At 41.4% G+C, this 20,210-nt stretch overlaps 1 protein-coding gene and 1 long non-coding RNA gene across 2 annotated transcripts in view; one reads left to right on the top strand and one right to left on the bottom strand.

Annotated features, from left to right (window-relative positions):
• Nucleotides 1-868: 868 nt before the first annotated feature.
• Nucleotides 869-18,210, bottom strand: LOC124794884. Its single transcript, XR_007016625.1, has 3 exons — nt 18,054-18,210; nt 12,567-12,859; nt 869-1,817 (listed from the first exon to the last, which is right to left on the bottom strand). It is a non-coding gene; the product is annotated as an uncharacterized LOC124794884 (long non-coding RNA).
• Nucleotides 17,882-20,210, top strand: part of LOC124794883 (F-box/LRR-repeat protein fbxl-1-like) — a 131,094-nt gene continuing 128,765 nt past the window's right edge. The window contains exon 1 of the mRNA XM_047258577.1: nt 17,882-17,928. The gene's annotated coding sequence lies outside the window, so the exon portion shown is untranslated. The remainder of the gene's footprint in view (nt 17,929-20,210) is intronic.

Raw genomic sequence — 20,210 nt, 5'->3', positions numbered from 1 at the left:
CGATGGAGTGGCGCCACACCCACTCCCCTACCGAGAAAAAGTTTAAAGCCACACCCTCAGCCGGTAAAGTCATGCTTACAGTCTTCTGGGACGCTGAAGAGGTTATTCTGTTCGATGTCCTTCCCCGTGGTCAAACGATCAACTCTGAAGTGTATTGTGCTACTCTTCAGAAATTGAAGAAACGACTTCAGTGTGTTCGTAGGCACAAAAATCTGAACGAACTTCTCCTTCTTTGTGACAACGCAAGACCTCACACAAGTCTTCGCACCCGAGAGGAGCTCACAAAACTTCAGTGGACTGTTCTTCCTCATGCACCCTACAGCCCCGATCTCGCACCGTCGGATTTCCATATGTTTGGCCCAATGAAGGACGCAATCCGTGGGAGGCACTATGCGGATGATGAAGAAGTTATTGATGCAGTACAACGTTGGCTCCGACATCGACCAGTGGAATGGTACCGTGCAGGCATACAGGCCCTCATTTCAAGGTGGCGTAAGGCCGTAGCATTGAATGGAGATTACGTTGAAAAATAGTGTTGTGTAGCTAAAAGATTGGGGAATAACCTGGTGTATTTCAATGCTGAATAAAACAACCCCTGTTTCAGAAAAAAAATGTGTTGCATTACTTATTGAACTGCCCTCATACTGTGCTGGATCTCAGGTGCAGACGTAAATCCACTCTAATAGTAGGTGCAGGAGATCATAGCACATGGTGGATAGATTACACAACATGTAAGGTGTCCTTACCCAGGAAACCCATACTTCTTTGAAATTTAGAAAAGTGTACAACAAACCCTAAGAAGATCCATGTATAATTAAGCAAAAAGGTTGATGGAAAGGTCGTCTCAATAACAGTTGATTCACCAACGTAAAACCTTCGCTAGGTATAAGACACCTTTTATTTGCCTTTTACAACAGAAAATGAGTTACTGCAGATTTATTCTAGCCCCCAACATCATAGGCATTCTGGCAGATGACTAAGTTAAATTTCAAAATAACTGAAAAAGTTATTTCTAGCCAGCTCTGAACCCAATGTGTATTGCTCCTAGGACTTGCCTGTGTCATGGGCATATTCCGTAAGATACACTACAAGCTTACAACAACATTTCGTTGCCAATAACCTTCAATTATTACTAGTCACAAGTTTACACAGTCATTTTACATTCTTATTTAAAGATTTCTTATACAATTGGTTAAATATACATATAATGCATAATATAAACAAACACAGGCACAAAAGTTTTATAACTGAGTAAGTCTCTTAACCAGTTCATAGGTCTTGATATTACCAAATGCAGTTCACTGAGATCACCAGGAAAGTTTATAATAAATGTTCTTCGATCATATGTTGACAAGTCACTTTCACACAGTACGTGGACTACACCACAGGCTTAACAAATTAGAATAATAATTCTAAAGTTTGTACTGCTCAAAATGGAGATACCTTTAAATTTTCATATCTTCATGGCTGCTGATATGTCGGACACTTCCATTTTATGTAACTCACATTTTATTAGTGCTAAATGCCTACCTGCAGTAAATGACAGTTCTGGGGTCAGATGAGGAACTCGAGTAACCAACGAAGTGGTCCACACTCCCGAGAATGGCATGTACTGTTCATAGAACTGTTCCTCTAATGATGGAAGTCTGCAGACACCTACAGCGTACAGTCAGCCTCTACATTAACAAATCCCCACGACACTTGCCTGAGTAAGCACACACCGTGAGGGGCCTGCGATCGCAGTGCCGCCGACAGTGGCTCGTCGGACAAGTCGGTCAGACTCGGACTGTAGAGCTGAGAGCTTTTTCGTGTAGCTTCTGAAAATAAAAACATTTAGTTTAGAGAGTGTACAGTGCCTTCAAACATGCAATTTGGTATAGTAGGAAAGGGAAGAGAAGGAAAAACAGTAGAAAAACATGGACAGGGAAAGGTATGAAAAAGAAATGTGCCTGATAAACCAGATGTTAGCAGTGATTTTATGTCCTGTGCAAAATTTTAAGATTTACTAAGAGGGTATCAGTTCTTTCGGACATGTCCGAAAGAACAGATACCATCGGTGACCGTGCAGCTCATTAGAATGAAATTACAATGAAATGAACACCCTTAGCTGCTTACAGGCGTTGACATACATCAACGGGAACAGATGAAAATGTGTGCCCCGACGAATGTAGTGCGGGACAATACGTTGAGAATGTGGGTTTTGCGGGAGGCGTGCCAGAGATAAATCCCTGCAGTCGCGCTATCCTCTGTGTCCTCGGTGACTCAGATGGATAGAGCATCTGCCATGTAAGCAGGAGATCCCGGGTTCAGGTCCCGGTCGGGGCACACATTTTCATCTGTCCCCGTTGACGTATGTCAATGCCTGTAAGCAGCTAAGGGTGTTCATTTCATTGTAATCTGGTTTAAGAATCGTCTAAGAAGGTTGTATATGTGCAAGAGACCTGGAGACAATGGCAAGTTTCAGATTGATTGTACAGGGTGATCCGTCTAAGACGTCATAAGAGTATTGCATTATATTTACTAAGTTAGTGAATAAATCTCCAAGCGATTTTCTGCAATGTACATGAAAATGGGGCGAGTTAACAATGAATGACCATGCTTTGTGAGGCAAGCTGTCAGCACCTAGTTCACAGTGCAAACAGCAGATGTCAGAAGCACATTGTACAACCTACAGAGGTGACAACAGTCAACACACGCTGAGTGTGCTACCTTGTAAGTGAAAATGGTTGTTACACAGCAACAACGTAGTCAATGTGGCATGTGGCCTAAAAAATTTTCGAGTGTTGTAGAGACGCAGGGAGTTTTCAGGTGTCGGTGCAGTGTTATCAGCCCATTCTTTCTTGTGGAGGAGACTGTTTGTGCTCTCAATTACCTGGAAATAATTGACCAGTATGTCATTTATCAATTACAGAAAGATGGGATACTGGACATCGATGTCTATCAACAGGATGGTGCTCCAGCACACTTGGATGTCATTGTGTGAGGACAATTAAACCAGATATTCAGATATTCAACGATCGCCAGTGTGGGTTTGGTAGACCCCTCCCACAGCCTTTAATATTCCGGCCTAACATCAACATTATTTCCATAAAAACCGCAGAATCTGACTGACCTACAGAGTCATGTTACAGTAGCCTTTTATCAAATCACTCCAGGAATGCTGCACACCCCCAAGGCACAATATGTGCCCCATTTGCAGTGACCGACATGTTGAGAGCTAATGTGCTGTGTGACAAATTTCAGACACAAAGTCCAGCCTCCCCTCCACATGTATGTGCTGCTAATAAGCAACAAGTTTGCACACTTTCTTGTATATAGTGCTTTACTTTTCCAACATCTCAAATGTGTCACCTAACATAATGGTAAGACACGAGATTTTGGAACCACATTTATACTGTAAGACATTTCCAGGGACAGATGTGGGCTCTGACCACAATTTATTTTTTATGAACTGTAGATTATAACTCAATAAATCACAAAATGATAGGAAATTATGGAGATGGAACCTGGATAAGTTGAAAGAACCGAAGATTACTGAGAGTTTCAAAGGGAGAATTAGGCAACCTTTGACTGAAACAGCAGAAAATGAATGGGTAGCTTTGACAGATGAAATAGTCAAGGCAGCAGGGGATCAAATAGGCAAACAGCGAAGGGCTAATAGGATCCTTGGATAACACAGCAGACACTGAATTTAAATGATGAAAGGAGAAAACATAAAATGCAGCAAATGAACTGGGTGCAATGGAATACAGATGTCTAAAGAATGAGATTGACAGAAAGTGCTAAATGACTAAGCAGGAATGGCTAGAGGACAATGCAAGCCGTTATAAGCCTGCATAACTGAGGGAAAGATAGATGCCACCTACAGGAAAATTAAAGAGACCTTTGGCAAAAAGAGAAGCAGCTCTCTGAATATCGAGAGCTCAGAAGGAAAAGCAGTACTAAACAAAGAAAGGAAAGCTGAAAGATGGAGCCAATATATAGATGAGTTCTACAAAGGAAATGAACTTGAATACAGTATTGTAGAAAGGGAAGGGGATGCTGATGAAGATGGGGTGGGAGACATTATACTGTGGGAAGACTGACAGAGCACTGAAGGAACTAAGGCGAAACAAGGCCCCTGGAGTAGACAACATTCTGTCAGAACCGCTGATAGCTTTGGGAGACCCAGCCACAACAAAACTATTCCATCTGGCACGCATGATGTGTGAGACAGGCGAAATACCCTCAGACTTCATGAAGAATGTAATAATTCCAATTGCGAATAAAGCAGGTGCTGACAGGTGTGGATGTTACCAAACTATCAGGCTACTAAGTCATAGTTGCAAAATACTAACAAAAATTATTTACAGAAGAATGGAAAACTGGTAGATGCCTACCTTGGGGAAAATCAATTTGATTTCCAGAAAAATGTAGGGACAGGCAAGGCAATACTGACCCTGTGACTTATCTTAAAAGACTGCATAAGGAAAGGCAAACTTACACTTATATGATTTGTAAACCTACAGAAAGTTTTTGACATTGCTGACTGGAATACACTCTTTTAAATTCTGAAAGAAGCAAGGGTAAAATACAGGAAGTGAAATGCTATTCAGAATTTCTACAGGAACCAAATGGCAGTTATAAGAGTCATGGAGCACAAAAGGGAACCACTGGTTGGGAAGGGAGTGAGACAGGGTTGTGGCCTATACCCTATCATTTGGACTGTATGATGAACATGCAGTACAGGAAACCAAAGAAAAATTTTCTGAACAAATTAAAGTTTCGGGAAAAGAAATAAAAATTTTGAGGTTTGGTGATAAGAACTTAAAAAATAAAAATAAAATAAGGTGATTTACTGTTTAATTGTGTTCTAGAAAAAACTGTAAGGATCTGAAATTCGGAGCTAAACAAATCACAAAATTGAACCAATGAATCTGGGAAGGAAAACAAATGGAATTAAGGTAAACTGCTTGGCTTTTGTGGATGATTTTGCAATACTTTCAGAAAACCTGACAAAAGCTGTTCTTCAGATAAACCTTCTGGAATAAATAGCAAACAGAACTGGTTTCAAAATTTCAGCTGGAAAAAAACAAAATTCATGACAAGTATAAAAAATGTGCCAAAATTCACAGCAAAACAAATAGGTAAAATAGAGCGAGTAAATAAATATACATATCTTGGGAGACTATTCAACAGAATGGACTACAAAAATCTGCAATAGATGTAAGGATTAACAAAATGGAAAGAGCATAGGGTTTGACCAAAAATATTTACAACAAGAAATGTATATCTAGAAAAACAAAACTAAAACCCCACACCACACTGGTTCGACCAGAATGTTTATATGGATCTTAATGCCTAAAAATGAACTATAAGATGGACAGATTAGAGGTTCTCAAAAGAAGGATTATTAGAAAAATAACAACTGCAATAAAAACTGCAGATGGTTGGAATATAAGAAGTAATGAGGAGATCTACAAAAATATAAAGAAAATATATGAAGTAATGCCCACACAAAGATTAACCTTTTTTGGACACCTCTACCGAATGGATGGAAATAAACTAACAAAGCAAATACTGCTATATTTCTGAAAGAAGAAATCGACAATAGCATGGATTACAGTAGTAAGGAAAGATCTAGAAAGAAACAACATTAAAGAACCAGCAATAGCAGAAAGAAACTGTTTTAAAAATAAAATACTAAATTTGGGAGGCATTCAAAGCAGAAGAAATAAAATATGGGGAACAACATGGACAGAAGAAATGAAGAGACTTTATGGAGAGAAAATGAGGGAATACTGGAAAAATAGAAAATAACAAAGGAAGATGAGGAACTGAAGTTGTTAACATGATCCTAGTTGGTCAATACGATTAAAAAAAGTTTCAGTGCACAAAATAGCTATGGTCATAAGCGCCCATTTGTGACTTAGTGAAGGATAAAACAGGAATTGAAATCAGCATCATTGGGAGCGAAACTTAATGAGGAGGAAAACTAAAAAAACAGAAGGAAATCTTAGAAAAGTGCTATTGAAGAGGGGGTTGTTTTCCCCAAAAAGAGTTTCAAATGACCAATGTCATCTCACTCACACTTATAAACTCAAGGACACGATCAGCTGAGCACGAGTCATCTGCTAAAATGGAAGATTTATCGGGAAACAGCTGTAAACGGGCACAAAGCGGTTTAAAATAGGGGCACTGAAGTAACAGGTGTCTCACCATCCACGACTGAGAGCAGTGGGGACAAGGCAGAGGAGGAGCGCCACTTAAAAGATCTCAATGGCTAAAAAGACAATGCCCAATCCAGAGTCAAGTTAAAGTTACCTCCTCCCAACAACAGGGCCAGACGGAAGAGGTCAAAGCACAGGGAAGAGGTTTTATGACCCACAATTTATTATCCTGAAGTGCAGACCAATGAGTGTGCCATAAAAGAGTAACACAACAACATAAAATGCTCTGTAGACCAGCAAACGGAACCGTGCAAACGGCAGGCTGAGGAATACAGAAAGCAACCTTCGCCACTATATGGGCTGCCTCTTTCCACATATACCAACATGCCCTGGGATCCAGAGGAATGCCACAGAGATTCCCCCCAAGTGGAGCATATGGAGGCAGGCCTGAATCTGGTGGACCAGAGGGTGGACAGGATAAAGAGCTTGGAGATTGAGAAGAGAGCTCAGCGAATACTAGCATATAATATACTGTATCCGCTGACGGCAACAGATGTATTGGACAGCACGGAGAACAGCAGTAAAAACTGAACACTGGTCAGGAAACTGAAATTTAATAGGGGTGTCGCCAATAATATAGGCTTTCCTGACACCAAAGGTGGTCTTGGAGCCGTCAGTGTAAATAAATGTGGCATCCTCCATTTGTGTGCATAGAGCAGCTAATGCCCAACGATAAACTAGGGGAGGGGTACTATCCTTGGGAAGCTGACAAAGGTCACAGAGAAGGCATGTCCAGGGGTGGGGCCAAGGTGGCAGCGTACTCCTATTTGTCAGGAAGGTTTTAGGAAATTGGAAGGAAAGTGAATGTAGCAGTTGACGGAAGTGGACTCCTGGTGGCAGCAGAGAGGAAGGGTTACCTGCATACCCTAAATTCAAGGAGGCGTGGGGGGGGGGGGGGGGGGGGGGGGGAACACGGGTCAGATTAGCAGGCATGGAAGACAGATGACTATCAAAATGACTCAGACAGCTCACTGATCGGACAGCGGAGGTTCAGCAGTTTCAGCGTAAAGGCTCTCCATGGGGCTGGTGTAAAAAGCTCCAGATGCTAAATGCAATCCACGGTGGTGGACAGAGTCGAGACACTGAAGAATAGACGGCTGTGCAGAGGAGTAAACTATGCTTCCGTGGTCCAATTTTGAGCACAGTAATGCGCAGCATAGGCGGAGGAGGATCACTCTGTCCGTTGCCCAGGAGCAGAGCACAGAGGGTGTTGAGGGATCGCAGACAGCGAGCCGAAAGATATGAAATGTGGGAAGACCAGCACAGTTTTCTGTCAAACATAAGTCCCAAAAAATTGGCGACATCTGTGAATGGAAGGTCAACAGGGCCTAGATGTAAAGATGGCAGATAAAACTCCATACCACGCCAAAAATTTACACAGACAGTCTTACTGGGAGAAAATTGGAAACTGGTTTTGATGCTCCACGAATGGAGGCAATCGAGGCATCCTTGATGACGTCATTCGAGAAGGCTGGTCTGTTGAGAGGTGTAGTAGACTGCAAAGTCATCGAGAAAGAGGAAGCCCGAGACATCGGAAAGTAGACAATCCATAATTGGATTTGTGGTGATGGCAAACAGTACAACGCTTAGCACGGAGCCCTGGGGCACCCCTTTTTCTTGAGAGAAAGTACGGGATAGAGTAGTGTTCACCTGCACCTCAAATGTGTGCTCTGTCATAAATTCACGGATGAAACTGAGTAGCCGACCTTGAAAGCCCCAAGAGAACAGCGTGCAGAGGATGCCTGTCCTCCAACAGGTGTCGTATGCCCTCTCCGTATCAAAAAATATAGCTATCGTTTGGTGTTTGCTGAGAAAATTGTTCATGATATAAGTGGACAGAGCAACAAGATGGTCAACTGTCGAACGATGCTTTCAGAAACCGCATCGGGCTGTTGTTAAAAGGTTTTGGGACCACAGCCACCAGCCTAAATGGCTATTTACCATATGCTCCAAAACCTTACAAACACTACTCGTGAAAGAGATTGGGCGATAGTTGGAGGGGAGATGTTTGTCCTTTCCAGGTTTTGGAACAGGTATGACAATAGCTTCCCGCTATTTTCTGGGAAGGGTACTGTCAACACAAAAGTTGATTATGAAGGCGAAGGAGGTTGCACAGACAAGGGTATGATAGATGCAGCAACATGTGGACGTGGATACCATCTGCTCCCAGAGCAGAAGAGCGAGAGGAGGAGAATGCATGTCTGAGTTCCCGCATAGAAAGAACGGCATTATACCTTTCACGATATTGAGAGGAAAAAGCAAGAGGTCGCTGGTCGCTCTTCCGCAACCCATTTCTTCAGGAGAAAGACTGCTGAAATTTTGAGCTCTTTGAATTACCCACCAAAGTGTTGACCCAATGACTTAGAGATTGCGACTGGGTACACTAAGGTATCCTGCATGACAGTTAGCCCAGAGGTTGGGGGAAAACTGGAAGTGACGGATATCTGTCGGATTGACTCCAAACAATTGATGAGGGAGTGAAGGTATTAAATGAGCTGCTAAAGAAATTCCAGCTTGCCTTCTTGCAGTCGTATATGATGTGAAGGCATCGCGCACGTAACTGCTTATAGCAGATACAGTTGGCCAACGTAGGATGATGGCGGCAAACACGAAGAGCACGTCTCCACTCGCGTATCGCGTCATGGCACACCTCGTTCCACCGAGGAACTGGGGGGCACTGGGGCAAAGGGGAACTACGAGGTATCGAACATTCTGTGGCTGTAAGAAAAACTTCTTTAACACGAGTGACCTGATAATCGATGCTAGGAAATTGACGGTCATCAAATGTTGCTAGATAGGAGAAAAGCGTCCAATCGGCTTAAGAAAACTTCCAGTGTCTTGGGCGCATAGATGGCAATTGTGGTTGTAATCGAAGGACACATGGAAAATGGTCACTCGAGTATTTATTGGCAAGAGGGAACCATTCAAAGTGCCAAGCTAGCTGAATAGTACTGACCGAAAGGTCCAAATGAGTAGGTTGACATGGAGGCACACAAAAATGTAGGTTCCCCAGCGTTGAGGCAAACAACATCCACTTGGTGGAAGAGGTCAATCAACAGGGAGACTCTCGGACAAGGACGCAGAGGTCCACAAAGTAGGTGGTGGGGATTGAAGTCCCCAGCCAGCAAATAGGGGGGCGGAAGCTGACGAAGAAGATGAGGGAGATCAGCTCTTGCCATTGGTGTGGACGATGGAATGTATACAGCACAAAGAGAGAAGGTGTATCCAGAAAGGGAAAGATGGACAGCAACAGTTTGGAAGGAACACGGAGAAGAGTCACGAGTCCTCCATATGCTGGAGTGCCATCAACAGAGGGGAGATCAAATCAGATTCACTTAAAATGAGGAAAAACAATGTGATCGCGGGGACGCAGCTTTGTTTCCTGATGACAGAAGATGACCGGCGAGTAGGATCGTAAGAGGATCGACAATTCATCCCAACTGGCTCGAATGCCACGGATATTCCAATGGCTAATGGACATCGGGTGGACAGAAAAGGGAAGAATGTGACCAAGGTTGCCGTCAACTCAACGACTGCTCAGAGCCAGTGACCGACAGCGTGGAACAGCATTCAGCCGAAGGCAGAAGATCCCGATCCATAGGTTGTTCGGCAGCAGCTGCTGCCACCAGCAATCGGCCGGTTGATCGGCCGCCAGCAGTGCGCATGGGCCACACAGAAGACGGCCAATCGCGGTGACTGCCAGGTGGTGCTGTAGATGAGACACGCCGTGGCGGAGAAGGAGAGGAACTGGGTTTCTAATTAGCCTTCTTGGAAACAGGACGTTGAGATGAGGGAGGGATCGATGGTTGTGAAGTCGGGGTACGTAAAAAATCTTCACGAGTAGGCTCTTTTTTGGAAGTCTGGGTGTCTGATTTTGGGGCTTGTGATTTAGCAGAGCCCGATGAAGGGTGAGCCATAGAGTGGGGAGGTTGAAGGGGTGATCTTTGCACTGGCCGATCTGACGACCGTGGCACTAAAGGTGAGATCACAAGTCTGCGTGGCCGACTCCTTTGTTGGCCGAGGAGAGGCAAGGACAGTGCTGTATTTACCTGCGTCAGGCACAGTGGGCTTTCGACTGGCGAATAACTTTCGAGCAGAAAAGATCGACACCTTTTCCTTCACTCTGATTTCCTGAAATAACCGTTTGTCTTTGAAAATGGGGCAATCTATAGAGGAAGCAGCATGGTCGCCCATACAGTTGATGCAACAAGGGGATGGAGGTGGACAAGCACCCTCATGGGCATCCCTGCCACAGGTTACACGTTTGGCCATATTGGAACATGACTGGCTGGTGTGATTAAACCTCTGACACCGATAGCAATGCATAGGGTCGGGGATGGTAAACATGAACTGAAAATATCCTGCTTTAATGTTCAATGGAAGTTGAACTCTGTCAAACATCAAAAAGAGAGTGCGGATCGGCACCAATTCCTTCTCAACCCTTTTCGTGACTCATTGTACGGCCATTACTCCCTGATCAGACAGGTAATTTTTAATGTTCTCATTTGATAATCCGTTGTGTGATCTTGTATAAACCACACCATGTGATGAGCTTAAAGTACGGTGCGCTCCCGCCTGGATAGGGGAGGGTGTCTAGCAGCGTAGTTTGAAGCAATTTATGTGCCTGGAGGGCACTATCTGCTTCTAGCAACAAAGTGCCATTTCGTATCCAGGAACATGACTTTACAGGACCTGCAATTGCATTGACACCTTTCTGAATAATGAAAGGGTCGACTGTCGAGAAGTCTCGACCTTCGTCAGACTGAGAAATGACTAGGAACTTTGGCACTGACAGAAGAATTGTCCGTGGCTGAGACTCGTCTAGCTTTCTCTTGTGGGCAGAAGTTTTAGAATTAGAAGAAACCACTGCAAAAGTATCCACCACGATTACTGGCGTCTCTGATGGCGTTCTCCTTCCTAGTGGGAGCCCTCTCTGAGGGCACTCCCGCCTTAGGTGATTGTGTACACCTCAGGCCACACCTCCCGAGAAACGTACGGAAGGACCGATTGGCACGTTCGGAAAGTACCAACTCGGGTAACCGCCCCTCCTTGGGCCTGGCCTTTACCAGGGGGTACGTACGTGTCCTACTTGTCTATCTGGGGTGGGGAATTACCCGTTATCCCGTCACCGGCTACGCGTGGGTTGGTCTTCAGACAGGCACAGGGAGGAAAGAAAGAAAAGGAAAGTAGAGAAGAATTCTCAAGCGCTGCAGCTGAGAAGAAGGGAAAGAGAAGAATCGAGAAAAGAGAAGGGCAAAGTAAGGGCAGATATGTTACATTGTAGAGATAAAAGAAGAGAAATCACTTCATTCGTTCACAAGTGTCCATCTCTGGATGTAGGCGCAAAACAGACTCCCAAAGAGAAGGAGAAGGGGAAGGGGAAGAAGAAGGGAAAAGGGGGGAGGGGGGGAGGAGGAGGATCGGGGACAGGAAGGGATGTGGAAAGGGAAGGCACGCAGCCCAGAAAGGAAAGAGAGTTGCACGAGCTCGGGGTCACGTGCCCACCATGCACAAAAGAGTTGTGGACGACAAGAAATTTGTGGCACAGTGTAACGATCAAACCATCCTTTGGACTGAAGGCCACAAAGTATGCCTACATTTAAAATACAACATAATAAAGAGTCACAAAAAAAGAAATGAATGTAAGTCTCACAAAAGGGCACCAGGTAACAGATTTTTCATTACAGATTCAAGTGCATACAGTGGTTAAATAGCAAAAGAGGCAACCTACAACTTCAATGTTCTGCATCGTTTGGTAAAAGCAACCACCCAATTCTGAAGTTTTCCTCTGGCAAATGAAGAATGTAAATTTTAAGTGTGCATTGTATCTGACTTCTTTTACTCTTGGTCTTTAGAAGTGTGTTGCCTTGACAACACATTTATGTACAATCCTCCAATACTGTTATTTTCGCAGTTAAGAATGTCAACGGAGAGTGCGTGGAATAAAAATTAACATTCACTGGTAGCAAATATATTTCCCTTATAATGCAACAGGACTTTAATGTTAAAGGTTCAAGCAACTAACTGTGGCTCCTCGTTTGTGCATTTCAAACAAAACCGATAAGATAAAAACACAAATTACTTTTTGATACTGAGTAGCACATTAGCCATCTATTAAGAAACTACACCTCAATCTAAATAGCTACACAATGTGGACAATCTGTATACAGTAGGCCTACATGGTTCTTTAATGTGTTGTTAGCACAGTTAAGTGCTCCTTAACAGCTCCATTGCTAAACAGAGATATACAATCTGCCAACAGCAGCATGCAACTCAAGAGCCTGAAGTATACTGTAAGTGCACTTTAGGCCAACAGTTCAAATGTAGGTAGCATTACACATTATATGAACTACTCACCATCATCCTCAATTTATGACTTCAACTTCAGTCACTGCACAAGCATCCATTTTCATTTTCACTCTTTTCCAACTTAACCTTTTTTGCGGTAACTTTCATCTGACATCTGTGATCCTGCCTCTTCAGCCTTTATTTCTTTCTGTTATTTGAAGATGTCTCCATTTTCCACAATTTTGTCTTGGAATTCACCAGTTTCTTACATTTCAGGGGAGGTAATGCTGACAGGCTCGGGTTTCTTTTCCGTCCTCTCAAAAGGTTCTTCTGCCATTCTGTTTACAGCTGTCGCTAAATGCCTTATCGTGCAAAAATACAAACAACGGTAACACCAAAAATTCTGAAAACCAGTTTACTTACATACACATCTCAACACTACCTTTGATGATGAAGCCCTTCACTATCTGTGTCAGTTCCAAACACTAACATTTAGTCCAGTCAATGAAGGAAAATTAGGGGAAAAGTCACATAGTCACAAAGCTTTACACAGTTCTAGGATATATTGTCACAAACATTGTACTAAAAACCCTGACCTGTGGAGTGTGAGCATTGGTGTGGGGGTAGGTTTAAAGGTAATTTTTTATTTTTGTTCTTGAATGACTCAAAAACAACGGATCCTGGGGAAATTCTTCCCCAATACAAAATTAACCTGCATTCACTTCCCTGCCAAAAAAGGTTCTAGTCACTTTTTCTCTAGGACTAATAGTTTGCAGAGGATGAAAAAAATTGCAAATTACGGCACTAAAAATATTGTTCCAATGGTAAAAAATTAATGTACTTCCCTCCTTCCTAGGTAAGCAAACTGAAGGTTAAGCAGGTGATCCCCCTCGCTACATCACAAGAAGCAACTACAGGGTACATCACAAAGTTCTCCGTCCACAATACGCCACACGAATCGCTGGTGACACAGCGTGCAGATGTCCGCGGGGAGGGTTTATTTTGCACAAAATGAGTTAACACTACACAGAATGCAGATACAAGTTACTAACAACACTAATGCAGGGAATGTACATGAACTGGACGTATGTAAATCTCTGCACAATGTTCTACACTGCAAGAGGAGAAACTGATTCTTAGTGATCCGTTACGGGAAAGGCAGCTTCCCCCACCACAGGTGCTGCTCCCCAGCATTTCCTGTCCATTTGTATTATGCAAATGGACAGAATAGCTTCACTGAACTCATGTTTACACAGTGGAGTTATTTTCAGTTTACTGGGTACTTATTTGCAGTTGTTGAGTGCGCTACTCATATCATGTAAAAAAGTTCAACAGCTGGAACTGTCAATTGTCTACCACGCTGAAGAGACTCTTCCAAATAGGACACACTGTCAATATGTACATGACATCATAGATTTCATTGTCACAAGCTGGAATACTTTTCACAGCACAAGGGTTATCAAATGCATCACCCTGCCTCAGTTCTCCAAAAATACGATGAGGCTCAGAGGCTTAATCCACTGCAACAAAAGTAGGTCACCAAGACTATAACAGTTGTTCAGATATTTCAACATAAGTCAAGCAATGCGTTACAGCAGATAACTGTTATAGACTTCAATATTAACAGTCACATTCCATCAGACATAGCCACACCTATCTCGGAAGATGTACTGTGGATGTGCGTTAAGTGGTTCCACTCGGTGCAGCCCACTCTGCAAATGCAGCAATTCATGAATTATGAATGGAAAATATTTATGCAGTCTACCTGTAACACAATTAATGGGAGAGAAGTGCAGTAACATTTTTAGTCATCCATTAATTCACCACCAAGTGCCTAAAACACAATTACACGGTTTTACAATACACAACAGCAGGGTGCCACTTTTTACAGTCCAGTCCCTTTCCCACCAACACCACATAAGTAGCTGACAACATAATAGCTCACTTAACACCTTCAAATAAATAGGCCTACTCCCTTTCCAAACAGGAAATAACTTCACTATATAAACACAAGTTCTGGTTATCACTGTTAGCATTCAACCGCGATTCTTATACATATATTTTAACAACGCGTTTCAAGAGACAATGCTCTCATCATCATATCTTGAAACGCGTTGTTAAAATATATGTATAAGAATCGCGGTTGAATGTTAACAGTGATAACCAGTATAACGAAAACTGCTACCTCGACTCCATAATGGATTATATTAAACACAAGTTCATCAAAGCTATTTTGTCTATCAGCAAAAGATAAGTGGACACGAAACACAGGGCAGTTACAGCCTGTCTGTAAACAGAGAAGTGAGCAGTACTCACAATGGTGGAAGTGATCTTTCTTAGAAGAACACTACGTCTTCTGAACAGAACCATAAAGAACCAATTTCTCCTGTAGCAGTGTAGCACAGTATGCAGAGATTAAAGTAGATTCTGTTCATATTCATTACCTGTATTAGTGTTATTAGTACCTTATATTCGCATTCCATGTAGTGTTAATGCACGTGCAAACTAAACCCTCCTCGAGCGTGTCTGTGCACTGTGTCGGCAGTGATTCATATAGTGCACTACAGAGGGGCCATATAAGTTTGTGATATACTCTGTAGTTGCTTCTTGTGACGCAGTGGACGAGATAGAGTGGAGAATCACCAGCTCCACCTTCAGATTTGTAGACCTATGGAGGTGGGAAGTGCACAAACACAGTGCAGTGAGCTACCTTCACTCACACTCTACTCCACACACCTCCCACAGCCCAGCCTGTTTCACCCCTGGAACACAATTTATCCATTAGTATGCCTCTACTGCACTTAGATATGGTACACAATTTAATAGTTGTTTTTAACCCGTTCCAAATTATTGGTCCAAGAGGAAGAAAAGTACAGTCCCTTTTTGTAGGAAATTGAATGTAGTGTAATTTTGCACTGGAGAACAATTTCGCCAGAAGCCGAGGTTTTCGATTCGTTGGAGAAAAAATAACACACAGGTAACGAATATGAAGGAAGGTGATCCGGAAATCTAAAAGTATGTATCTAAAAAAAGGAAATTGACAAATCAAATAACAAAATGAAAACCATATGGAAATATGTTAAAAGCGAGACAGGGAAAAGCCTGTCTGCCAAAGAAGTGATTAGCTTAAGAACTGGGAGCCTTTCGGTGGATGCTCCCGAAATGGTGGCTAATACCTTTAACAATCATTTCCTAACAGTCACCAACCAAATGGGAGGCCAGGGTTCTGTAAAGAATGCTACAGAATACTTGCATAACACCTTAACTAACAAAATAGATGAGAAGCATCTTCGAAAAACTACAGTGATAGAATTAGAAAAAATGATTGTCTTTAAAATGTAAAAATTCTGCTGGAGTTGACAACACTTCCAGCAAGTTACTGAAATATTGTTGTAAAGAAATAAGTACAGTCCTCTGCCATATTAGTAATACATCATTGGAAGAAGGTGTTTTTCCCAACAGGCTAAAATATGGGCTTATATGACCAATTTATAAAAAGGGAGAAAAGATTGAGGCTACAAACTATCAACCAATTTCATTACTCTCAGTTTTCTCCAAGGTACTAGAGAAATTGATGCATAGCAGAATGGTTGAGCATCTTAGTAAATATAATATCCTCAGCAGTAGCCAGTTTGGCTTTTGGAAAGGGGTATCAACCGTGGATGCAATACATGCCTTTGTTGACAATGTTATGGAAGCCATAAATAATAATATGATGACGGTTGGAATATTTTGTGACCTGTCAAAAGCTTTTGACAGTTTAAGTCACCATATTCTCTTGAGTAAAGCCAAGACCCTAGGAATGGGTGGAACCGTAGGCACGTGGCTTGAATCCTATCTGTGTGGTAGAAAGCAGAAAGTAATTGTGGAAGGACTGCATGGTGGCCAGGTATCTTCAGAATGGGGCTCCATTACTGCAGGAGTACCTCAAGGCTCAGTACTGGGTCCACTGCTCGTTCTAATATTTATAAATAACTTAGCACTATGTACAGAATATGGGAAAATACTCATGTTTGCTGATGACACCATGTTATCAGTTAATAATCTCTCAGGGAATATGTCAAATGAGGCTGCAAATAAAGCTTTTGCAGATTTGACAAACTGGTTTGAAACCAGTGGCCTTACAGTCAACCTAAAAATGACAAATTACATTCACTTCTCTTCTAACACAAATGTTACTAATGAAATGAACCTAAAAATGGGTGAGCACGAGATTTTGAAGGTTGAGTCCTCCAAATTCTTGGCTCTGCATATAGATAGCAAAGTGGCACCACCATATTCAAGATCTGTGCAAAAGGCTAAGCTCAGCAACATTTGCCTTAAAAATAATTTCAGACACTAGGGAAATGAGCACAATAAAAACTGCATATTTTAGCTATTTTCACCAACTTATGGCCTATGGTATAATATTTTGGGAAAATCAACCAATAGCAAAAGAATGTTCCATGCACAGAAGCGAGCAATCAGAATTATGTGTGGAGTACACCCTAGGCACTCGTGCAGGGATCTGTTTAGAGCTCTACAAATCCTTACAACACCTGCCCAATATATTTTTTCCCTGATGTGCTTTGTTTCAAAAAATAGCATCTTATTCAAAATCATACCACAGTTATAACACCCAAAGAAAACTGGATATCCATTATGAGCTAAAGACGAAAAACATGGTCCAGAAGGGGGTTTTATACAGTGGCACCAAGATTTTTAATGCCCTCCCACCGCTCATTAAAGAACTGGTTGGAAACATGCCAACGTTTAAAGAAAATCTGAAGCAGTTCCTTTTAGATGAGTCTTGTTACAGTATTGATGAATTTCTTAGCAAAATCTCTTGTTTGTGCTTAAAACTTACTGTGTGACCTTTACAATTGATTAATCATACTCCGTAAGTACAGTGTAACTTAATACAATACCCAAATTTATGTATGTCTGTATACGACACCTGTATAACTTAAGAACAATACCCAAATTTATGTATGACTGTATATTCTTTCAGATGTCTTGTATCTTAACTAATATTAAGGGTATATGGTAAACTTCACAGTTTCTTTAATCTAATGATAAGATCAATGTACATGTGCACAAAACAATAATCTGTAAAAACCTTGACTCGTTCTATATCCAGGGATATGTTCCCATATGGATCTATGGAACACGAAATAAATAAATAAATCCACATCCACCCCAACGCTCACACCGCACCGGCCACGATTTTTTGTGTTCAACACACTACCTCCTAGCACTGTGCAACAATATGCGAATGCAAGATTTTTTGCCTTCACTTTGCTTGTGGATGGCTTAACGACGGGCGACAGTTAAAGGAACGCGATGTCATCACTAGCCCTGTGCAGGAGGGGGGAATAACTGCCAGTAAGCGGAAATAAAAATGAGTAGACTGGCTGATTCACTCTGCAGTACATGATTGATAGCTTTTCAGGTGAGAATACTTCCGAACATATTACTTCTTGTTATGCATGGTTAAGGTCAATATATGGTCTGTAACTAAATTTAAGAATTACTAATATATTTTATGTAAAGGGTATATAACATGATAATGCTCACAATGGCAGTTATCCGCTGATATCGGATGTTACAAACTTCAGTGATAAGGCCTCATTTGTAATAATCGGCAAAGTCCGAAACTACCTTCTGCTAGAGTGAAAATTGATAACTTTCAAATGCTTTCAGCGTTATTGTCCTGACAACGGAGTGTGAGAAAACATTTGAATACTAGCATTGCCAACACGATAAATGAACACACATGATGTTAGTACTATACGATAGTTCTCTATAAATTGCTTAACAACTCATGTTTGAATACCGATTAATTGAATTATTGTGTGCGTAGTTGACATGCTTTACAGAACTTTTTTCAAAAAGAAAGGTTTGCAAAGCGGTGTTTCACTTTCTAACTCTCGCTCTGTTTCTCCGATAATATTGTATATACTATTCGTTACTGTCAAGCTGTGTTTACTAACTACTAAGGCAACTCACAGTTGCGGGATGTGGTGTGCATAACAAATTATCTTGTACGTTATTTGTTGAACCTCGCTATTTCTGCAACTATAACAAATATAGTACTCGCTCAAATTGCGGTGCTGCTGATGTACTGAAAATGGTCAACAACATGTTCCTGTAAAATGCATAACTTTGTAACTGTAATAACGAAAACGATTCTCGTAGCAGGAGATTATTTCTTCCTTACAAACAAAAATATTTGGGAAGTTTTAAATTTTTGAGTTTTTAAAGCGTGTTGCCAATCCTTGCACCACTTCGAAATCTTATTAAGATGTGACAGAACATGGGATTATTTTTCAGATAGTAGACCTATTTCATAATTATTTATTCACCCATGGATTATTTAGTACAATAGTATAGAACCTGTCGAAAACATAACAGAAATAATATACTCTACATAAGGCATTAACAAAATACGATACTGCATAAAGTCGGCCAGGACCTGATCAAAGGAAGCATCCCAGCATTCATGTTAGCAACAAGGGGAAAGATGAAAACACAAGTCAGTATGGCCCGATGAGAAACAAATCCCAATGTTTTGAATGTCAGTCCGGTACAATAAGGGTAATCATAAAATACATCGCGTATATTGTGACTGCAACAGCTACAAAAAGTGAATCAATGAACACGAAATGTTGAAAATAAAAACACCGTCGCAAAAATTGAAAATAAATGACCAAATTATATGAAAGAATGACGTATTGTGTATTTTGCATTTTTCTGCAATCAATGATGTAGGTAAATCATTAAACTTCTATTCAAAACAATGCTCAAAAAATTGAGCACATTATGTAACACTGCTAAAAGATGTAATGCATGAACACTCGAAAACCTGCCATTATAATCATCACAATTAGGTTAGTACCATATCTCTCCTCAGCAGAGGTGTATTACACAGCATCTGAAACAGAAAACCAACAGCAGAAACATCCTTGCAAAGAAAAACACAATATAGATGGTATATCATTAACACGATCAAAAGAACCCAACAATGAATGAGGGCCTAGGAATCCTATACACTAACATATTCATTTACAATGTAGAAACACTTCTCAGCAAGAAATAATTTTAACTCTGATCTAAAAGCAGTTTCTGTCTCCAATCTCTTTATGTATGTTGGTAGGGCATTATGAAGAGTAGCACCCAAGTGGTTCACATATCTTTGAGTGTTCAGCCATGTGTATTGTGCAAGACTCTAACATTTTCAGGCTTGGGTGTGAAAAACAATATGGCATTTCATTGTCATGCCAGGTATGGCCCTTGCTCAGATATGAAGATGGTAAGAGCTATGTTTCAATGTTTCCAATTAGATGTTACTTGCACAAATAATTTCAATCCCTTCGATGTGAATATTTTCACAGGGTCTATCTTAGGGCAAATATTTCTGAAAGACAGAGATACCAAATAACGACAGACACAGTTGTAACAATCACTAGGAAAAGAACTGCAGCTTGGACAGCAGAAATGGTGGCTACCATAATAAATTTGGAATTTTACATTAAAATATAAGACACATGTTAGATATAAAAGATGTGCTGCTCCTACCAGTACAGTAAAGATATTTCTACAGATGTGCTATGCATAACGAACACCATGTGGAACTCGCAGAGCATGAACAGAGGTCTCTAAATTGATAGTTTAGTTTGTTATCAACCTTTGCAGAACTTACATGATAAAGGAATTACCATAATACGATATATT

This window comes from Schistocerca piceifrons, chromosome 4 (assembly GCF_021461385.2).
Source record: "Schistocerca piceifrons isolate TAMUIC-IGC-003096 chromosome 4, iqSchPice1.1, whole genome shotgun sequence".
NCBI classification, from domain to species: Eukaryota; Metazoa; Arthropoda; class Insecta; order Orthoptera; family Acrididae; genus Schistocerca; species Schistocerca piceifrons.
The sequence above is the reverse complement of the archived record's forward strand: the minus strand, read 5'-3'. Positions and strand labels throughout refer to the sequence as shown.